This window comes from Anabrus simplex, chromosome 3 (assembly GCF_040414725.1).
Source record: "Anabrus simplex isolate iqAnaSimp1 chromosome 3, ASM4041472v1, whole genome shotgun sequence".
NCBI lineage: Eukaryota > Metazoa > Arthropoda > Insecta > Orthoptera > Tettigoniidae > Anabrus > Anabrus simplex.
In genome coordinates this window covers 457,772,840-457,790,915 of record NC_090267.1, presented here as the reverse complement: position 1 = coordinate 457,790,915, position 18,076 = coordinate 457,772,840, and the positions used below count along the sequence as shown (strand labels likewise).

At 40.8% G+C, this 18,076-nt stretch overlaps 4 non-coding genes across 4 annotated transcripts; all 4 read right to left on the bottom strand.

Annotated features, from left to right (window-relative positions):
- Positions 1 to 2,611: 2,611 nt before the first annotated feature.
- On the bottom strand, positions 2,612 to 2,684 carry TRNAV-AAC (transfer RNA valine (anticodon AAC)). Its single transcript has one exon. It is a non-coding gene; the product is annotated as a tRNA-Val (tRNA).
- Positions 2,685 to 3,996: 1,312 nt separating this feature from the next.
- On the bottom strand, positions 3,997 to 4,069 carry TRNAV-CAC (transfer RNA valine (anticodon AAC)). The gene has a single exon. It is a non-coding gene; the product is annotated as a tRNA-Val (tRNA).
- An 11,785-nt stretch (positions 4,070 to 15,854) lies between these two features.
- TRNAV-CAC (transfer RNA valine (anticodon CAC)) lies at positions 15,855 to 15,927 on the bottom strand. The gene has a single exon. It is a non-coding gene; the product is annotated as a tRNA-Val (tRNA).
- Positions 15,928 to 16,917: 990 nt separating this feature from the next.
- TRNAV-AAC (transfer RNA valine (anticodon AAC)) lies at positions 16,918 to 16,990 on the bottom strand. The gene has a single exon. It is a non-coding gene; the product is annotated as a tRNA-Val (tRNA).
- Between the last annotated feature and the right edge of the window lie 1,086 nt (positions 16,991 to 18,076).

Sequence of the window (18,076 nt, the reverse complement as noted above, 5' to 3'; positions counted from 1 at the left end):
CTAGTGACCTGCCTCATTACTTCCTCCCTAGTAGAGTTGTTTTCCTTCCCCATTAATTCCAGGAATTCACTTCTCTGCTCCGCAAACTTTTCTTCTACCTCTTTCCCTTGCCGTACATATTCATTTTTCTGGTCCTCTAATCGCTTATTAAAATGTTCATTTTTTACCACCAGATCGCGTAACTGCCTACTGTGTTCGTCCATTCTCCGATTCGCTTCCTCCTTATTTTCCCTCATCTCCCTGCTTAATTCAGCTTTAGTTTGCTCTAACTGTTCTTTAAGTTCATATTTAATATTCTCAATTTTAGTGTTAGTTTGTTCTACATCTGTTTTAATTTGTTCCAATTCATTTTTAAGCTCAGATTTAGTTTGTTCCAATTCATTTTTTATTTCAGTTTTACTGTCCTCTATCTTACTTAACATTAACTGCATCATTCCCATTAACTGATCATTATTATTACTTTCATTGTTAGTGTTTACTTCCGCTTCGCCCCCCATCCTACTATCATCTGACTCCATACTGACTTCTTTCTGCTTGCCTTCACTCTCCATACTACTTACACTTCTATCTTCAATTTCCTCTACTAGACTACACAACTCTTCGTCTGAACTCAATACGTTATTGCCTTTTATCGCCCGTCCACTGCGCAACATCCTCTCCTCTTTCGTTTGATCAGCCATGACCCTTCCCACAATCAAACACTCCTAATGCAACGTGGATATCCAAATTTTGCCCATAATACGAATACTGATATCGTTACTGTCATTAACTGCTCCGTACTTAATGATTTTCTTGAGACACGTTGGAGCGGCATTTATGTGACTTCCCTTCTCGGAGAACAATCATCGAACGAGAAATGCAACCAAGCAAGCAAAGGGCGCCAATCTTTAAGTTGAGGACTTAAAGATAAAAATTTATAATCGAGCTTGGACGGACTCTTATCACAGGGGTGGGGTGATAGTACACTAATCATTAAGCAGGAGAATTAGAAATCAAAAGGCTAATTAAGGCAGATTGATTAAATTGAACTAGAAAAATACTATTTATTATATTGAATATAAATGACGACGGTTTAACGAAAACTGAATTTAAAATAGAAAATGAATTTAATAAAAAATTGAATGACTCTACTTCGCGAAAACTTGCAATATCTTTAACTCGCTTGCTCACCATGTAGTCTTGTTCTGCTGGTCCTTGGAAAGCTTCCATCCTTGTAGCTGGAACATCACCGGTCGTCTTTGAGATCTCTTCATCTGCTGCTAAGTACCATTCCTGCCTTGCAAATTGCACCCACCACTAATTGGAAGATGACTTCAAAACTAACACTCCCTATTATGCTTTATCCCATATATTGGAGATAAGCCCTAAGTCATAGTTAGAAGAACCACCTTGGGTTATATGGAGAGGATACTCAATTAAGAATCCTTCCAACTTTACTGAAAATGTGCTCTGAAGTTTCATTTCTATCTGGTTTAATACTACCCATTGACTTAGACTGGTTCAAACCGGTCTCGTAGCCGAGCTGTACGTACTTCCTGATGAGAGTGGCTATACACCCCTCATTCAGAATTTCTAAGTATCGAGACGAAGAATCAAGTAGAGAATCAAGTAGAATAATGTAGAATAATATCGATCAGAATCACGTAGAAGTCTCGTAGAAGATCCGTAGAAGATGAAGCCAAGAGCTCCAACACGCCCTTTTATAACCTTCTCTGGCTCTAATTACAGGTCGCTACACGTGGTCCAATCAGATGACACGTCTCTCCCCACTCCAGATATTAGAGTTGACGGGTCTTAACCATGATATCAACTGTTCTTCTATTAGTCCTTTCACTCAGTATCCATGGCAACATGACGCTCCTTTGAAAATATAGGCGGTGATCAGTTTGAATAATTCTGGTCGAAATACGGTAGCTTACGTTAGAACGCTTGAACACGTGCTCGCTTTTCCCAGAACTTGGTGTCTAAATTTGTCCTTCCTTCTACCTCGGTGATGTGGCAAGATAGAGGAAATCTACTGCAAGTTAATTTTAAACTAATGTCGCAAGAATCTAAGTGAATATTAGGATATTCAGCCCTCGTTTACAAGTCGTAGTTACAAAGTAATGAAATGATAGTGAGCAAATGATTAAACATGAACTATAATGCAATTACATACCAAAATAAATATCATGACGTTAAATTCCTGAATTAATTACACATAATAAAATTAACATAATTACACTGTAACGTCTGGAACGTTACAATGCTACTTTGTTGCATTCATTGATGTGCAGTGCTAAGCACAAGTGTAAATGTGTTTGTCTGTCTAAAATGCCTTTTTTACAGCTTGAAGTAGGTCGCGTTATATCCAGTGCCATGGAATAAGGACCGGAGGAGCAAATACATTATAAAACATTCAGATACTAAAACAGCAGACGAACACGACTTGTTAATGGAACTATTCTTATAGAACACGAATATAACACGATTTACACCACCGTCGGCTGCCGTGAGAGCAACTCTCCGTGTTTGCCCATTATCATACCAGGTGAATGCTGGGCCTCGCTCGCCTCCTTCACACCTACAGTGTTGCACAAAAATTAGACAGTGTTTTTCCAATGAAAAAAGCTGTTTCCGCCCAGGATTGAACCGGGGACCTTCCGCGTGTTAGGCGGATGAGATAACCACTACACCACGGAAACGACCGCGCATAGTCTCACTTACAGGATATATTCAAGATTTAAACAAAAGCTACTTTGTAGCATTCGGGGATGTGCAGTGTTAAGCACATGTATTTGTTAGAAATTAAAGTAGGGCGCGAAACTTCCAGTGCCCTGGAATATGGACCACAGGAGCAATGATATTGTAGAACCTTCAGATACTATAATAGAAGCCCTAGAACAACTGGTCGAAGGAACTATTGTTATAGAACGCCAATTTCATTCGTTTTTCACCGCCGACGGCCGCCGTGTAGGAAACTTCCCGTGGATTCCCATTATCATAGCACGTGAAAGATGGGCTCCGCTCGCCACTTTCACACATCTAATATTTTTCTACCATTGTCACATATTAGTGTTGCACAAAAAAGCAGTGGTTTTCCTATAAAAAAGAGCTGCTTCCGCCCGGGATCGAACCGGAGATATTCCGCGTGTGAAGCATGTCTGGGCATTTACAGAATACATTCAAGCTGAAAACCAAAGCCAGTGTGTGGCATTCCTTGATGTGCTGTGTTAAGCAAAGGTGTAAACTTTATGTCTGTGGAACGTCTGTGCTCCACACTAAATTAAAGCGCGAAATTTCCGGTGGCCCGGAATTTGTACCAGAGGTGCTAGTAAGACCTAGATTAAACACATATAACGACAGTCGAAAAACAACTTCATAACCCTCTACTGCAAACTGTTTCCCTCAGGCAACAAATTATTTTTCATTTGTATAACTGGATAAATATTCTAGACAGAAGTAGTTTTTATGGACAATCCTAAACTTTACAGTCATTTAAAGACATATACCAGTGATGCCTACATTTTCATATATACTGTACATAACATAAGCCAAAACAGCAATACAACCAAAGGTAGACCTTCCACATTGTCAACATCCACGCGTACCAACCACCGTTTATTTATCGTGGGCGCTCCCCATCACAAAACCACAGGCTTTAGGAGTACATCTGGCTCAACATCAAAAACATAGCGACATATGGTCGTGCAAGTTGTACTTGCGCTTTGCAGTATGTACCCATGGATAGTAGGCAGGAATTAAATTCCAGACATTTCAGAAACTGTAACAGCGGCCGTAGAACAACTTGTTAAGAACTATTGTTATAGGACGCCAATTTCAAACGTTTTACACCAATGTCCGGGGCCGTGAAAGAAATTTTCCGCTTTTTCCCAGTATGATACCACGTGAATGCTACACCACGCTCGTCTTTTTCACACTCCTAGCATTTTTCTCCCATTGTCACCTATCAGTGATGCACAAAAATCAGACAGCGGTTTTCCAATGTAAATAAGCTGTTTCTGCCCGATATCGAACCGGGGACCTTCCGCGTGTGAGGCGGATGTGATAACCACTACACCACGGAAACAACCGCATGTCTTGGCATTTACAGAATATATTCCATCTGCAAACTAAAGCCAGTTTTTAGCATTTTTTGATGTGCAGCGTTAAGCGAACGTGTAAACTTTCTTGTCTGTGGAACGTATGTTGTTGTTGTTGTTTGAGTCATCAGTCCATAGACTGGTTTGATGCAGCTCTCCATGCCACTCTATCCCGCGCTAACCTTTTCATTTCTACGTAACTGTTGCATCCTAAATCTGCTCTAATCTGCTTGTCATATTCATACCTTGGTCTGCCCCTACCGTTCTTACCACCTACAATTCCTTCAAAAACCAACTGAACAAGTCCTGGGTGTTTTAAGATGTGTCCTATCATTCTATATCTTCTTCTCGTTAAATTTAGCAAAATCGATCTCCTCTCACCAATTCGATTCAGTATCTCTTCATTCGTGATTCGATCTATCCATCTCACCTTCAGCATTCTTCTGTAACACCACATTTCCAAAGCTTCTATTCTCTTTCTTTCTGAGCTAGTTATCGTCCATGTTTCACTTCCATACAATGCCACGCTCCACACGAAAGTCTTCAAAAACATCTTTCTAATTCCGATATCAATGTTTGAAGTGAGCAAATTTCTTTTCTTAAGAAAGATATTCCTTGCTTGTGCTAGTCTGCATTTTATATCCTCCTTTCTTCTGCCATCGTTAGTTATTTTACTACCCAAGTAACAATATTCATCTACTTCCTTTAAGACTTCATTTCCTAATCTAATATTTCCTACATAACTTGCCTTCGTTCGACTGCACTCCATTACTTTTGTTTTGGACTTATTTATTTTCATCTTGTACTCCTTACCCAAGACTTCATCCATACCATTCAGCAACTTCTCGAGATCTTCTGCAGTCTCAGATAAAATAACAATATCATCGGCAAATCTCAAGATTTTGAATTCCTCTCCTTGGACTGTGATTCCATTTCCAAATCTCTCTTTGATTTCCTTTACTGCCTGTTCTATGTAAACATTGAAAAGGAGAGGGGACAAACTGCAGTCTTGCCTCACTCCTTTCTGGATTGCTGCTTCTTTTTCAAACCCCTCGATTCTTATCACTGCAGACTGATTTTTATACAGATTGTAGATAATTCTTCGTTCTCGGTATCTGATCCCTATCATCTTCAGAATCATAAATAGCTTGACCATAACTTGTTGGTCATGAAATGCCTTTTCTAGATCTACAAATGCCATGTACGTGGGCTTGTCCTTCTTGATTCGATCCTCTAAGATCAGACGTAAAGTCAGTATTGCTTCACGTGTGCCTACATCTCTTCTGAAGCCAAATTGATCTTCTCCCAACTCAGCTTCTACTTGTTTTTCCATTCTTCCGTAAATAATACGTGTTAAAATTTTGCAGGCATGAGATACTAAACTAATGGTGCAGTAGTTTTCACACCTGTCAGCACCGGCTTTCTTGGGAATAGGTATAACAACATTCTTCCGAATGGGACTTCTCCAGTCTCATACATCTTGCACACTAAATGAAATAACCTTGCCATGCTGGTTTCTCCTAAGGCAGTCAGTAATTCAGAGGGAATGTCATCAATTCCAGGTGCCTTGTTCCTATTGAGGTCACTCACAGCTCTGTCAAACTCTGACCTCAAAATTGGGTCTCCCATTTCATCAGCATCAACAGCCCCTTCATGTTCCAGAACCAAATTATCTAAATCTTTACCTTGATACAACTGTTGGATATGCTCCTGCCATCTTTCTGCTTTGCCTTCTTTCCCTAGAAGTGGCTTTCCATCTGAGTTCTTAATATTCATATACCTAGATTTCCTTTCTCCAAAGGTTTCCTTGATTTTCCTGTATGCAGCATCTACCTTACCCAGGACCATACAGCCTTCGACATCCTTGCACTTCTCCTTCAGCCATTCTTCTTTAGCTACCTTGCACTTTCTATCCACTTGATTCTTTAATCGCCTGTATTCTTTTCTGCCCTGTTCATTTCTAGCATTCTTGTAGTTTCGTCGTTCATCAATCAGGTCTAGTATCTCCTGAGTTATCCACTGATTCTTAGTTGATCATTTCTTCCTTGCTAACATTTCTTCAGCAGCCCTACTGACTTCATTCTTCATGACTCTCCACTCTTCCTCTATAGTGTTTCCTTCAGCCTTTTCATTTAGTCCTTGTGCAACATGTTCCTTGAAACAATCCCTCACACTCTTTTCTTTCAACTTGTCTAGATCCCATCTTTTTGCATTCTTTCCTTTCTTCAATTTCTTCAACTTCAGATGGCATTTCATGACCAACAAGTTATTGTCAGAGTCCACGTCTGCTCCTGGGAAAGTTTTGCAATCCAACACCTGGTTTCTGAATCTCTGCCTAATCATAATGAAGTCTATTTGATACCTTCCGGTGTCTCCAGGTCTCGTCCATGTATACAGCCACCGTTTTTGGTGTTTGAACCAAGTATTGGCAAGGACTAAATTATGATCAGTGCAGAATTCAACCAGCCGACTTCCTCTTTCGTTCCTTTGTCCCAATCCAAATCCTACTGTATTACCTTCTCTTCCTTGGCCTACCACTGCATTCCAGTCTCCCATCACAATTAGATTCTCGTCACCTTTTACATATTGTATTAAATCATCTATCTCCTCAGATATTCTTTCGATTTCTTCATCATCCGCTGAACTAGTAGGCATATAGACCTGCACCATTGTGGTGGGCATTGGTTTGGTGTCTATCTTGACGACAATAATTCTTTCACTATGCTGGTCGTAGTAGCTTATCCGCTGCCCTATTTTCTTATTCATTATTAAACCAACTCCTGCATTTCCCCTGTTTGATTTTGTGTTGATAATTCGGTAGTCGCCTGACCAAAAATCTTGTTCTTCCTGCCAACGTACTTCACTTATACCAACTAACTTTAGCCTATCCATCTCCCTTTTCAGGTCCTCTAACCTACCACAACGATTCAAACTTCTAACATTCCACGCTCCGACTCGCAGAATGTCAGTATCCACCTTCCTGATGATCGCCCCCTCTCGTGTAATCCCCACCCGGAGATACGAATGGGGGACTAGTTTACCTCCGGAATATTTTACCCGGGAGGAAGCCATCATCAGTAAATCATTCATACAGAGAGAGCTGCATGTCCTCGGGAGTTAGTACGGCTGTAGTTTCCCGTTGCTTTCAGCCGTGTAGCAGTATCAACACAGCTAAGCCATGTTATGTACTGCACATTAAATTAATGCTCGAAATTTCCGGCGGCCTGGAATTTGAAAAATGGGAACTAGTAAGATCTAGAAAAAGTCGGAACCCTGATGAAAATTTCGCGTGGATTACTACTTTCCTGCCTGCTTTTTTTTACACTCCTAGCCTTTTATTCCTCCATTGCCGCCATAAGACCTATCTGTGTTGCAGAATGTATAAATAAAATGTGACATTCCAATATGAAATAGTTGCTTCCGCCCAGCATATAACCGCGGACCTTCCACGGGTTACACGGATGTAATAACCATTACACAACGCAAAAAACTGCTTGATTTGCAATTTACAGAATGCATTCATCTTGTTACTAAAGCAAATTTGTTGCATTCATTGATGTGCAATGCTAAGCACAAGTGTAAACGTGTTTGTCTGTGGAAAATGGATTTTTTACAGCTTGAAGTAGGTCGCGATACATCCTGTGCCGTGGAATATGGAGCAGAGGAGCAAATACATTATAGAACATTCAGATACTATAACAGCAGACGAAAACGACTTGTTAATGGAACTATTCTTATAGAACACCAATATCAAGCGATTTACACCACCGTCGGCAGCCGTGAGGCAACTCTCCGTGTTTGCACATTATCATACCACGTGAATGCTGGGCCTCGCTCGCCTTCTTCACACTCCTAGCTTCTTTCTCCCATTGACGCCTACAGTGTTGCACAAAAATTAAACAGTATTTTTCCAATGAACACAGATAGACCTTATGGCGACGATGGAACAGGAAAGGCCTAGGAATGGGAAGGAAGCGGCCGTGGCCTTAACTAAGGCCTGGTGTGAAAGTGGGAAACCACGGAAAATAATCTTCGGAGCTGCCGACAGCGGGGTTCGAACCCTCTATCTACCGGATACGAGCTCACAGATATGCGCCCCTAACCACACGGCCAACTCGCTCGATGTGACATTCTTTTAGTTCTTCTAAGGGAACTTTCTTTTTTTTCTTTTTCGATGGGTTTTACGTCACACCGACACACAGATAGGTCTTATGGCGACGATGAGATAGGAAAGGCCTAGGAGTTGGAAGGAAGCAGCCGTGGCCTTAATTAAGGTACAGCCCCAGCATTTGCCTGATGTGAAAATGGGAAACCACGGAAACCCATTTTCAGGGCTGCCGGTAGTGGGATTCGAACCTACTATCTCCCGGATGCAAGCTCACAGCGCACGGCCAACTCACCCGGTAAGAGAGAGAACTTTCCTGCTGGACAGTGTCCTCAAGAAAAGGTTTCCTTAAGCTAGCTCCAACAAGGTGGAACTATTCCAGCCGATTAGTGCAGACCATCGCGGAATATTGTGCTCCTCTCCAAGAGCTTCACGACAGTATTTTGGAGGAACCTGGGAACTATACTAGACTTAACTAAAGTTGACGTCTGACAGGTAAGGTTGGAGGGAGGAGCACTGCACGTGCCATTTCACGATGTTGCCACATTCCAGCATTCCTTTCTACATGCTCTTACCCCTCGCTTCCGGCTCACTTGTTCCCTCCTTCATTCTGACCGCTGTGATCTGCTGTAGACTACCTGACCAGGCGGTGTCGTCCCATTTGCGATCACTCTTATACAAACAATCAGGTTCTTATCAGTGACAGTGACAGGTTTGGCAACTCCCAGCAAGACGAGCTGCCCTGAAGTTTTATCTCCATGGCAACCGCAGTCGCCCCACCCTCGTTTCCATGGCAACCACTCCCTTTATCCCGCCTCGGCAGGCAGTAAACGGACCTCCCTCTAAGAAATGTCAGACGCCAACTCTTATTATTAGCAGTATAGGATAACATTACAATCAATGAGGCAAGCGGGTTTCTTGCGAAGTTAACGAAATTTCAGTTCAATTTTCTGTATATTTTTAGTGAAATGTTTTCATTGATTGATGTCACATATAAGCCAAACATCCTTCAACCTGAGACCCTAGATCACGCATTTCACACCAGCGAAGTGAATTCATTAGAAATTAAGTGTCAATAATGCGAAACAGTGGATTTGCTAGTGTCTGGGACAGAACAGAAGATACATTTGTGCAACCTTACCAACAGAACACTAAACATCAAAATGAAAACAGCACAAACAACAAGAAGAAAACAAGCACAATACTTACCGTAAGGGCAGTATCAATCAATCAATCAATACTGATCTGCATTTAGGGCAGTCGCCCAGGTGGCAGATTCCCTATTTGTTGTTTTCCTAACCTTTTCCTAAATGATTTCAAAGAAATTGGAAATTTATTGAACATCTCTCTTGGTAATTTATTCCAATCCCTAACTCCCCTTCCTATAAATGAATATTTGCCCCAGTTTGTCCTCTTGAATTCCAACTTTATCTTCATATTGTGATCTTTCCTACTTTTATAAACGCCATTCAAACTTATTCGTCTACTAATGTCATTCCACGCCATCTCTCCGCTGACAGCCCGGAACATACCACTTAGTCGAGCAGCTCTTCTTCTTTCTCTCAATTCTTCCCAACCCAAACATTGTAACATTTTTGTAACGCTACTCTTTTGTCGGAAATCGCCCAGAACAAATCGAGCTGCTTTTCTTTGGATTTTTTCCAGTTCTTGAATCAGGTAATATTGGTGAAGGTCCCATACATTGGAACCATACTCTAGTTGGGGTCTTACCAGAGACTTATATGCCCTCTCCTTTACATCCTTACTACAACCCCTAAACACCCTCATAACCATGTGCAATGATCTGTACTCTTTATTTACAATCCCATTTATGTGATTACCCCAGTGAAGATCTTTCCTTATATTAACACCTAGATACTTACAATGATCCCCAAAAGGAACTTTCACCCCATCAACGCAGTAATTAAAACTGAGAGGACTTTTCCTACTTGTAAAACTCACAACCTGACTTTTAACCCCGTTTATCAACATACCATTGCCTGCTGTCCATCTCACAACATTATCGATGTCACGTTGCAGTTGCTCACAATCGTGTAACTTATTTATCACTCTATAGAGAATAACATCATCCGCAAAAAGCCTTACCTCCGATTCCACTCCTTTACTCACATCATTTATATATATAAGAAAACATAAAGGTCCGATAATACTGCCTTGAGGAATTCCCCTCTTAATTATTACAGGGTCAGATAAAGCTTCACCTACTCTAACTCTCTGAGATCTATTTTCTAGAAATATAGCAACCCATTCAGTCACTCTTTTTTCTAGTCCAATTGCACTCATTTTTGCCAGTAGTCTCCCATGACCCACCCTATCAAATGCTTTAGACAGGTCAATCGCGATACAGTCCATTTGACCTCCAGAATCCAAGATATCTGCTATATCTTGCTGTAATCCTACAAGTTGAACTTCAGTGGAATAACATTTTCTAAAACCGAATTGCCTTCTATCGAACCAGTTATTAATTTCACAAACATGTCTAATATAATCAGAAAGAATGCCTTCCCAAAGCTTACATACATTGCATGTCAAACTTACTGGCCTGTAATTTTCAGCTTTATGTCTATCACCCTTTCCTTTATACACAGGGGCTACTATAGCAACTCTCCATTCATCTGGTATAGCTCCTCCGACCAAACAATAATCAAATAAGTACTTCAGATATGGTACTATATCCCAACCCATTGTCTTTAGTATATCCCCAGAAATCTGATCAATTCCAGTCGCTTTTCTAGTTTTTAACTTTTGTATCTTATTGTAAATGTCATTGTTATCATACGTAAATTTTATTACTTCTTTGGCCTTAGTCTCCTCCTCTATCTCGACGTTATCCTTGTAACCAACAATCTTTACATACTGCTGACTGAATACTTCTGCCTTTTGAAGATCCTCACATACACACTCCCCTTGTTCATTAATTATTCCTGGAATGTCCTTCTTGGAACCTGTTTCTGCCTTAAAATACCTATACATACCCTTCCATTTTTCACTAAAATTTGTATGACTGCCAATTATGCTTGCCATCATATTATCCTTAGCTGCCTTCTTTGCTAGATTCAATTTTATAGTAAGTTCCTTCAATTTCTCCTTCCACAGCCATTTCTAACTCTATTTCTTTCCAGTCTGCACCTCCTTCTTAGTCTCTTTATTTCTCTATTATAATAAGGTGGGTCTTTACCATTCCTTACCACCCTTAATGGTACAAACCTGTTTTCGCATTCCTCAACAATTTCTTTAAACCCATCCCAGAGTCTGTTTACATTTATATTTACCGTTTTCCACCGATAATAGTTACTTTTTTGAAACTGCCTCATGCCTGCTTCATCAGCCATATGGTACTGCCTAACTGTCCTACTTTTAAGACCTTCCTTTCTATCACATTTATTTTTAACTACCACAAAAACAGCTTCATGATCACTAATACCATCTATTACTTCAGTTTCCCTACAGAGCTCATCTGGTTTTATCAGCACGACATCCAGGATACTTTTCCCCCTGGTGGGTTCCATCACTTTCTGAATCAGCTGTCCTTCCCATATTAACTTATTTGCCATTTGTTGGTCATGCTTCCTGTCGTTCGCATTTCCTTCCCAATTGACATCTGGCAAATTCAGATCTCCCGCTACAATCACATTTCTTTCCATGTCGTTTCCCACATAGCTGACTATCCTATCAAATAATTCCGAATCCGCGTCAGTGCTACCCTTTCCCGATCTGTACACTCCAAATATATCAAGTTGCCTATTATCTTTAGAAATGAGCCTTACACCTAGAATTTCATGTGTCTCATCTTTAACTTTTTCGTAGCTTACAAATTCTTCTTTCACCAGAATGAACACTACGCCACCCACCCTTCCTATCCTATCTCTACGATACACACTCCAGTTCCGTGAGAAAATTTCTGCATCCATTATATCATTTCTCAGCCATGATTCAACTCCTATTACAATATCTGGTGAATATATATCTAGCACAAAATATGAAGCGTGGAGGGCATAGCATGAATGAAAGGGCGGGATATTATTACGGTTGACAGGTTAATATTGCTAACTACCAAATGAGAGACCAGATTAAATTGGAAATGAAGAAATTTTAATAAATAAATAAATAAATAGAAATGAAAATTTAAAATAGGTTTTAAACAATTAAAATTACATATATTCTTCTCTTTAAAAAAAATCATAACGCAATTAAAATTCAAAGGTGAAACACCATTGTATAACGAATTTTAAATTAAGGTACCATGAACCTGCTAGCAAAATAGGCTTCCTCAAATAAATACTGAATTACCGTACTCAAACAGACATCACTGAATAAAATTCTCAATAAGATTTACTTAGAATATGGGAGGAAAATATTAAAATAGATTGCAACCTTTTCAAATAAAATAAAATAAAAGATTAACACTAGGAAATGAGTGTATAGAAATTCATCGTTATTTTTAGAGTGATGATCATCAGTATACGGGCCCGCAATTACAAATATAGCTTATAATTGAAATTTGCTACACTACAAAGTAGTTCATTACAAGTCACACACAAGAACACACGAAAAGAGAAAAATAGTGGCTCCAACCGCGAATAAAAATTACATAAAATAACCGAACAAGATGAAAACACAATGAAATTAAAGTCGACAGCAGTCTCAACTAAATGAAGTACAGAATATCAAAGGAAAATTACAATGAGCGTTCCTCACAAAAAATAATAGAACACGGAAGCACACCCAAGGAGCTACCAGTACCGACGCCAAGCCATAATCCAGTAATAGTCATCAAAGCCACCAAAATTAGAGGTGTCCATCAGATAAGAAGGGATAATTACGTAATCAAAACAAAGGCAGGGAGCCCAAAACAATAAGCAGAAGGTGACAGGAAAACGTTAAGAAATCGGCATATTTTAAGTTAAATGTCAACCAGCAAATTTCAATTTTAAGATTAGACGCAATTAAAATTTATAATAATAATTTATGCAAGAGGTACCAATTTACATTAGCTTTAGCTAATCAGTTTGCCTACGGCTTACATATACATACTTTAGAACTGAGGGGGCCTTGGATTGCGCTACAATGCGTACATGAGGTGTCATTAATTAACGCCCCGAATAATGCAAATCACGGTCACATACAAATAATCAGCCACGAAGGCAATAGGAACACAATCAGACACCAAATGCAGCAGCGAAGGAAAATAAGGGAGAAAAACACACCTCAACATAAGTATCAAAATAATAATAATAATAATCCACATCATGAAGTGCAGTAGGCAATAATGCACAACGACAAAACAATAAGATAAAACAACCTAGACCAAATACCACCTCATAAACATTACATTACATTTGTTTTGTTTTTTCCAGCTGATTCAGTCCAAAGATGATACCAGATTTTGTTTACAAAAGTTACGCGATACCGAAAGGGTTCATTTATGATGTTGGTCAAATCCACGATGAAATTACTCACTTTTAATGTCTGGTCGTACGAAATCCCTTCAATAAATTATAATTTCCAGTACTTACTTGGAGTTAGGGTATCCAACTTACAAATCATTTAAAACTTTTCATACCGGTAACGGTTAACTCACAACACCAAGTTCACATGTTAAATTAAGAAAATATTAAGGTTGGAGCACACTCGAAAACTTTCAAAAGAATAAAAGGGCATAGCCCCAACATCTTCACTTAACCACCGGAGTCAGGCTCCATTGCAATTGCCTTCCCTTTATGCCAAGCAGTCTTCTTGGGAGCTACCCTTAACACAGCCATCTTGGATCGTAGCGGCCAACACACTGTTCGAGCTCACACTCAGCAAGCAGGGAGAAGCTATTTCCCATGATTCAAAGCGCGCGCGGCGTGATGCGCGCACCACTCATACGATAATCCCGCGAATCAAGTTGATCCACCAAATACGTAACAATTGGGAAAAGTTATTTGAATTAAATTTGCCTGGTAATTTCCACAGTTAGGCAACAGTTCCAACAATCGCCGATAATGTAGACAATGTCCCCACACACAAGTATATATGCCCAACGAATGAGGGTATCGTAAATTATTGTCTCAATTTGATCTACCAATAAAAAAAAGAAAAGGAAGAAACTTAATTTTCGGTTAAAGATTAGTATAGGAGCGTTTACCTGGAAATGCATGATATTATTCTAGCACAGTTAAAATATCGTTTCCGGTCATTAGGAGATTTGTCCTTCACTGAAATGCTTGAATGTAAGAAATTTCTTTTGGCGATTTCCTAAAGAGCACTAGAGTAAACTGATTGAAGTCTATGGAAAATATTATGATATAGCACGAGTTAAATCCGAATTGAGGGCAATGTTTTCTTCTGAACAGTTCAAAGATAAGACTGTAGCTCAAATCCAGAAATTCCTATTGACCAGTGGTCTCTACAGTGATCTTCTCGAACTTTGTAAGTCAGAGTTCTCTCTCTGCATTAGGAATGGTATCTATAGAAAATGATCTTTTTGTTGAAATGAAATCACGTGAGGACTTCTTCAATGACGTTACTAAGGAATTCTACAAAGAGAATCGCAGGGTCGAGTTCGCCTACATGTAATTAGGGTGAGTGGAATTGGAATTTACCTACGGTACTACATTGTGCTACTGCATCGTTACTAGATTCCTGCCTCGGTGGCGAATCCAGGATACGCCACTGATAACATAACAAAAGACAAAACAACCCTACAACCAAACGTACATCTTCCACCCCGTCAACATCCACGCGTACTAACCACCGTTTAGATTACGTGGGCCCTCCCCATCACATTACCACAGGCTTCAGGACTACCTCTGGCTCCACGTAAAAGACATTACCGACATAATTATGGTCGTGCAAGTTGTACTTCGCCTTGCAGTTCGTACCCATGGCCAGTAGGCAGCAATTAAATTCTTGAACCTTCAGATACTATAACAGCAGCCGCAGAACGACTTGTTAAAAGAACGATTCTTATAGAACGCCAATTTCAAACGTTTTACACCACCATCGGCAGCCGTGAAGGCATTTTCCCGTGGTTTACCATTATCATACAACGTGAATGCTACACCACGCCCGCCTTCTTCACACTCCTAGCTTTTTTCTCCCATTGTCGCCTATCAGTGATGCACAAAAGTCAAGCAGTGGTTTTCCAATGTAAATAAGCTGTTCCCGCCCGGTTTCGAACCGGGGTCCTGCCGCGTGTGAGCCGAATGTGATAACCACTGCACTACGGAAACAACACCGTGTACTTTCATTCACGGAATATATTCAAGTTATAAACAAAAGCTACTTTGCAGCATTCATTGGTGTGCAGTGCTAAGCACACTGTAAACGTGTTTGTCTCAGGAACATGTATTTCTTAGAAATTAAAGTAGGGCCCGAAACTTCCAGTGCCCTGGAATATGGATCACAGGAGCAATGAAATTCTAGAACCTTCGGATAGTATAATATCAGCCGTAGAACGACTTGTTAAAGAACTATTCTATAGAACGCCAATTTCAAACGTTTTACACCAATGTCGGCAGCCGTGAAAGCAATTTCCCGTGGTTTCACATTATCATACCACGCGAAGGCTACGCCACGCTCGCCTTCTTCACACTCCTAGCTTTCTTCGCCTATCAGTGATGCACAAAAAATCAGACAGTGGTTCTTCAATGCAAATAAGCTGTTTCCGCCCGGTATCGAACCGGGGACCTTCCGCGTGTGAGGCGGATGTGATAATCACTACACCACGGAAACAACCGCATGTTTTTATATTTACAGAATGTATTCAAGCTGCAAACCAAAGCCAGTCTGTAGCATTCTTTGATGTGCAGTGTTAAGCAAACGTGTAAACTTTTTTGTCTGTGGAACGTATGTATTCCACATTAAGTTCATCATCATCATCATCATCATCATCATCTGTTTACCCTCCAGGTTCGGTTTTCCCTCGGACTTAGCGAGGGATCCCACCTCTACCGCCTCAAGGGCAGTGTCCTGGAGCTTCAGACTCTTGGTCGGGGGATACAACTGGGGAGTATGACCAGTACCTCGCCCAGGCGGCCTCACCTGCTATGCTGAACGGGGGCCTTGTGGAGGGATGGGAATATTGGAAGGGATAGGCAAGGAAGAGGGAAGGAAGCGGCCGTGGCCTTAAGTTAGGTACCATTCCGGCATTCGCCTGGAGGAGAAGTGGGAAACCACGGAAAACCACTTCCAGGATGGCTGAGGTGCGAATCGAACCCACCTCCACTCAGTTGACCTCCCGAGGCTGAGTGGACCCCGTTCCAGCCCTCATACCACTTTTCACATTTTTTGGCATAGCCGGGAATCGAACCCGGGCCTTCGGGGTTGGCAGCTAATGACGCTAACCACTACACCAGAGAGGCGGACCCACATTAAGTTAATGCGCGAAATTTCCGGTGGCCTGGAATTTGAACCAGGGGAGCTTGTTAGATCTAGAGTCATCACATATAACAGCAGTCGAAAAACAAATTGTTAAAGAGGCTGTTTTTATAGAATATCAGCTAAGCACACGTGTAAACAAAATAGTCGGAGTAGGAAGTATTTCTTACCTTAAAGTATTTGATCGCCAAAGTCGGAAGCCCGGATGAACATTTCGCGTGAATTATTACTTTCCCGCCTGCTTTATTAACACTCCTAGCCTTTCAATCTCTCATTGCAGCCATAAGACCTATCTGTGTTACAGTATATATAATTTAATATGTGACTTTCCAATAAAATATTAGTTGTTTCCGTCCGGAATCGAACCGAGAACCTTCCGCGTGTTAGGTGGATGTGATAACCATTACACCACGGAAGCAACTGCTTGAATTCGAATGAACAGATTGCAATCAAGTTGTCAAGTAAAGCAACTTTGTAATAATAATAATAATAATAATCATAATAATAATAATAATAATAATAAAATAATAATAATAATAATAATAATAATGTCCGCCTCTGTGGTGTAGTGGTTAGCGTGATTAGCTAACGCCGGAGGTCCGGGTTCGATTCCCGGCTCTGCCACGAAATTTGAAAAGTGGTACGAGGGCTGGAACGGGGTCCACTCAGCCTCGGGAGGACAACTGAGTAGAGGTGGGCTCGATTCCCACCTCAGCCATCCTCGAAGTGGTTTTCCGTGGTTTCCCACTGAGTAGAGGTGGGTTCGATTCCCACCTCAGCCATCCTCGAAGTGGTTTTCCGTGGTTTCCCACTTCTCCTCCAGGCGAATGCCGGGATGATACCGAACTTAAGGCCGCGGCCGCTTCCTTCCCTCTTCCTTGTCTATCCCTTCCAATCTTCCCATCCCTCCACAAGGCCCCTGATCAGCATAGCAGGTGAGGCCGCCTGGGCGAGGTACTGGTCATTCTCCCCAGTTGTATCCCCGACCAAGAGTCTGAAGCTCCAGGACACTGCCCTTGAGGCGGTAGAGGTGGGATCCCTCGCTGAGTCCGAGGGAAAAGCCGAACCTGGAGGGTAAACAGATGATGAAGATGATGATGATAATAATAATAATAATAATAATAATAATAATAATAATAATAATGTGTTTGTCTGAGGAACAAGTATTTGTTACACATTAAACTTCGGGTGCGAAACTTCCAGTAACCTGCAATATGGTCCCGAGGAGCAATTGAATTCTAGAACGTTCAGATACTTTTCTTATTGAAGGCAAATTTTTAACGTTTTACCCTACTTTCGACAGCCTTGAAGCAACTTCCCGTGGTTTCCCATTTTTATACCAGATGAATGATAGGCAACGTTCGCCTTCTTCACACTCCTAGCTTTTTTCTCCCATTGTCGTTTATCAGTGTTGCACAAAAAGTGGCAAAATGATTTGCCAATGAAATTAACTTGTTTCAGGTCGGGATTGAACCGGGGACCTTCCGCATGTGACGCGGATGTG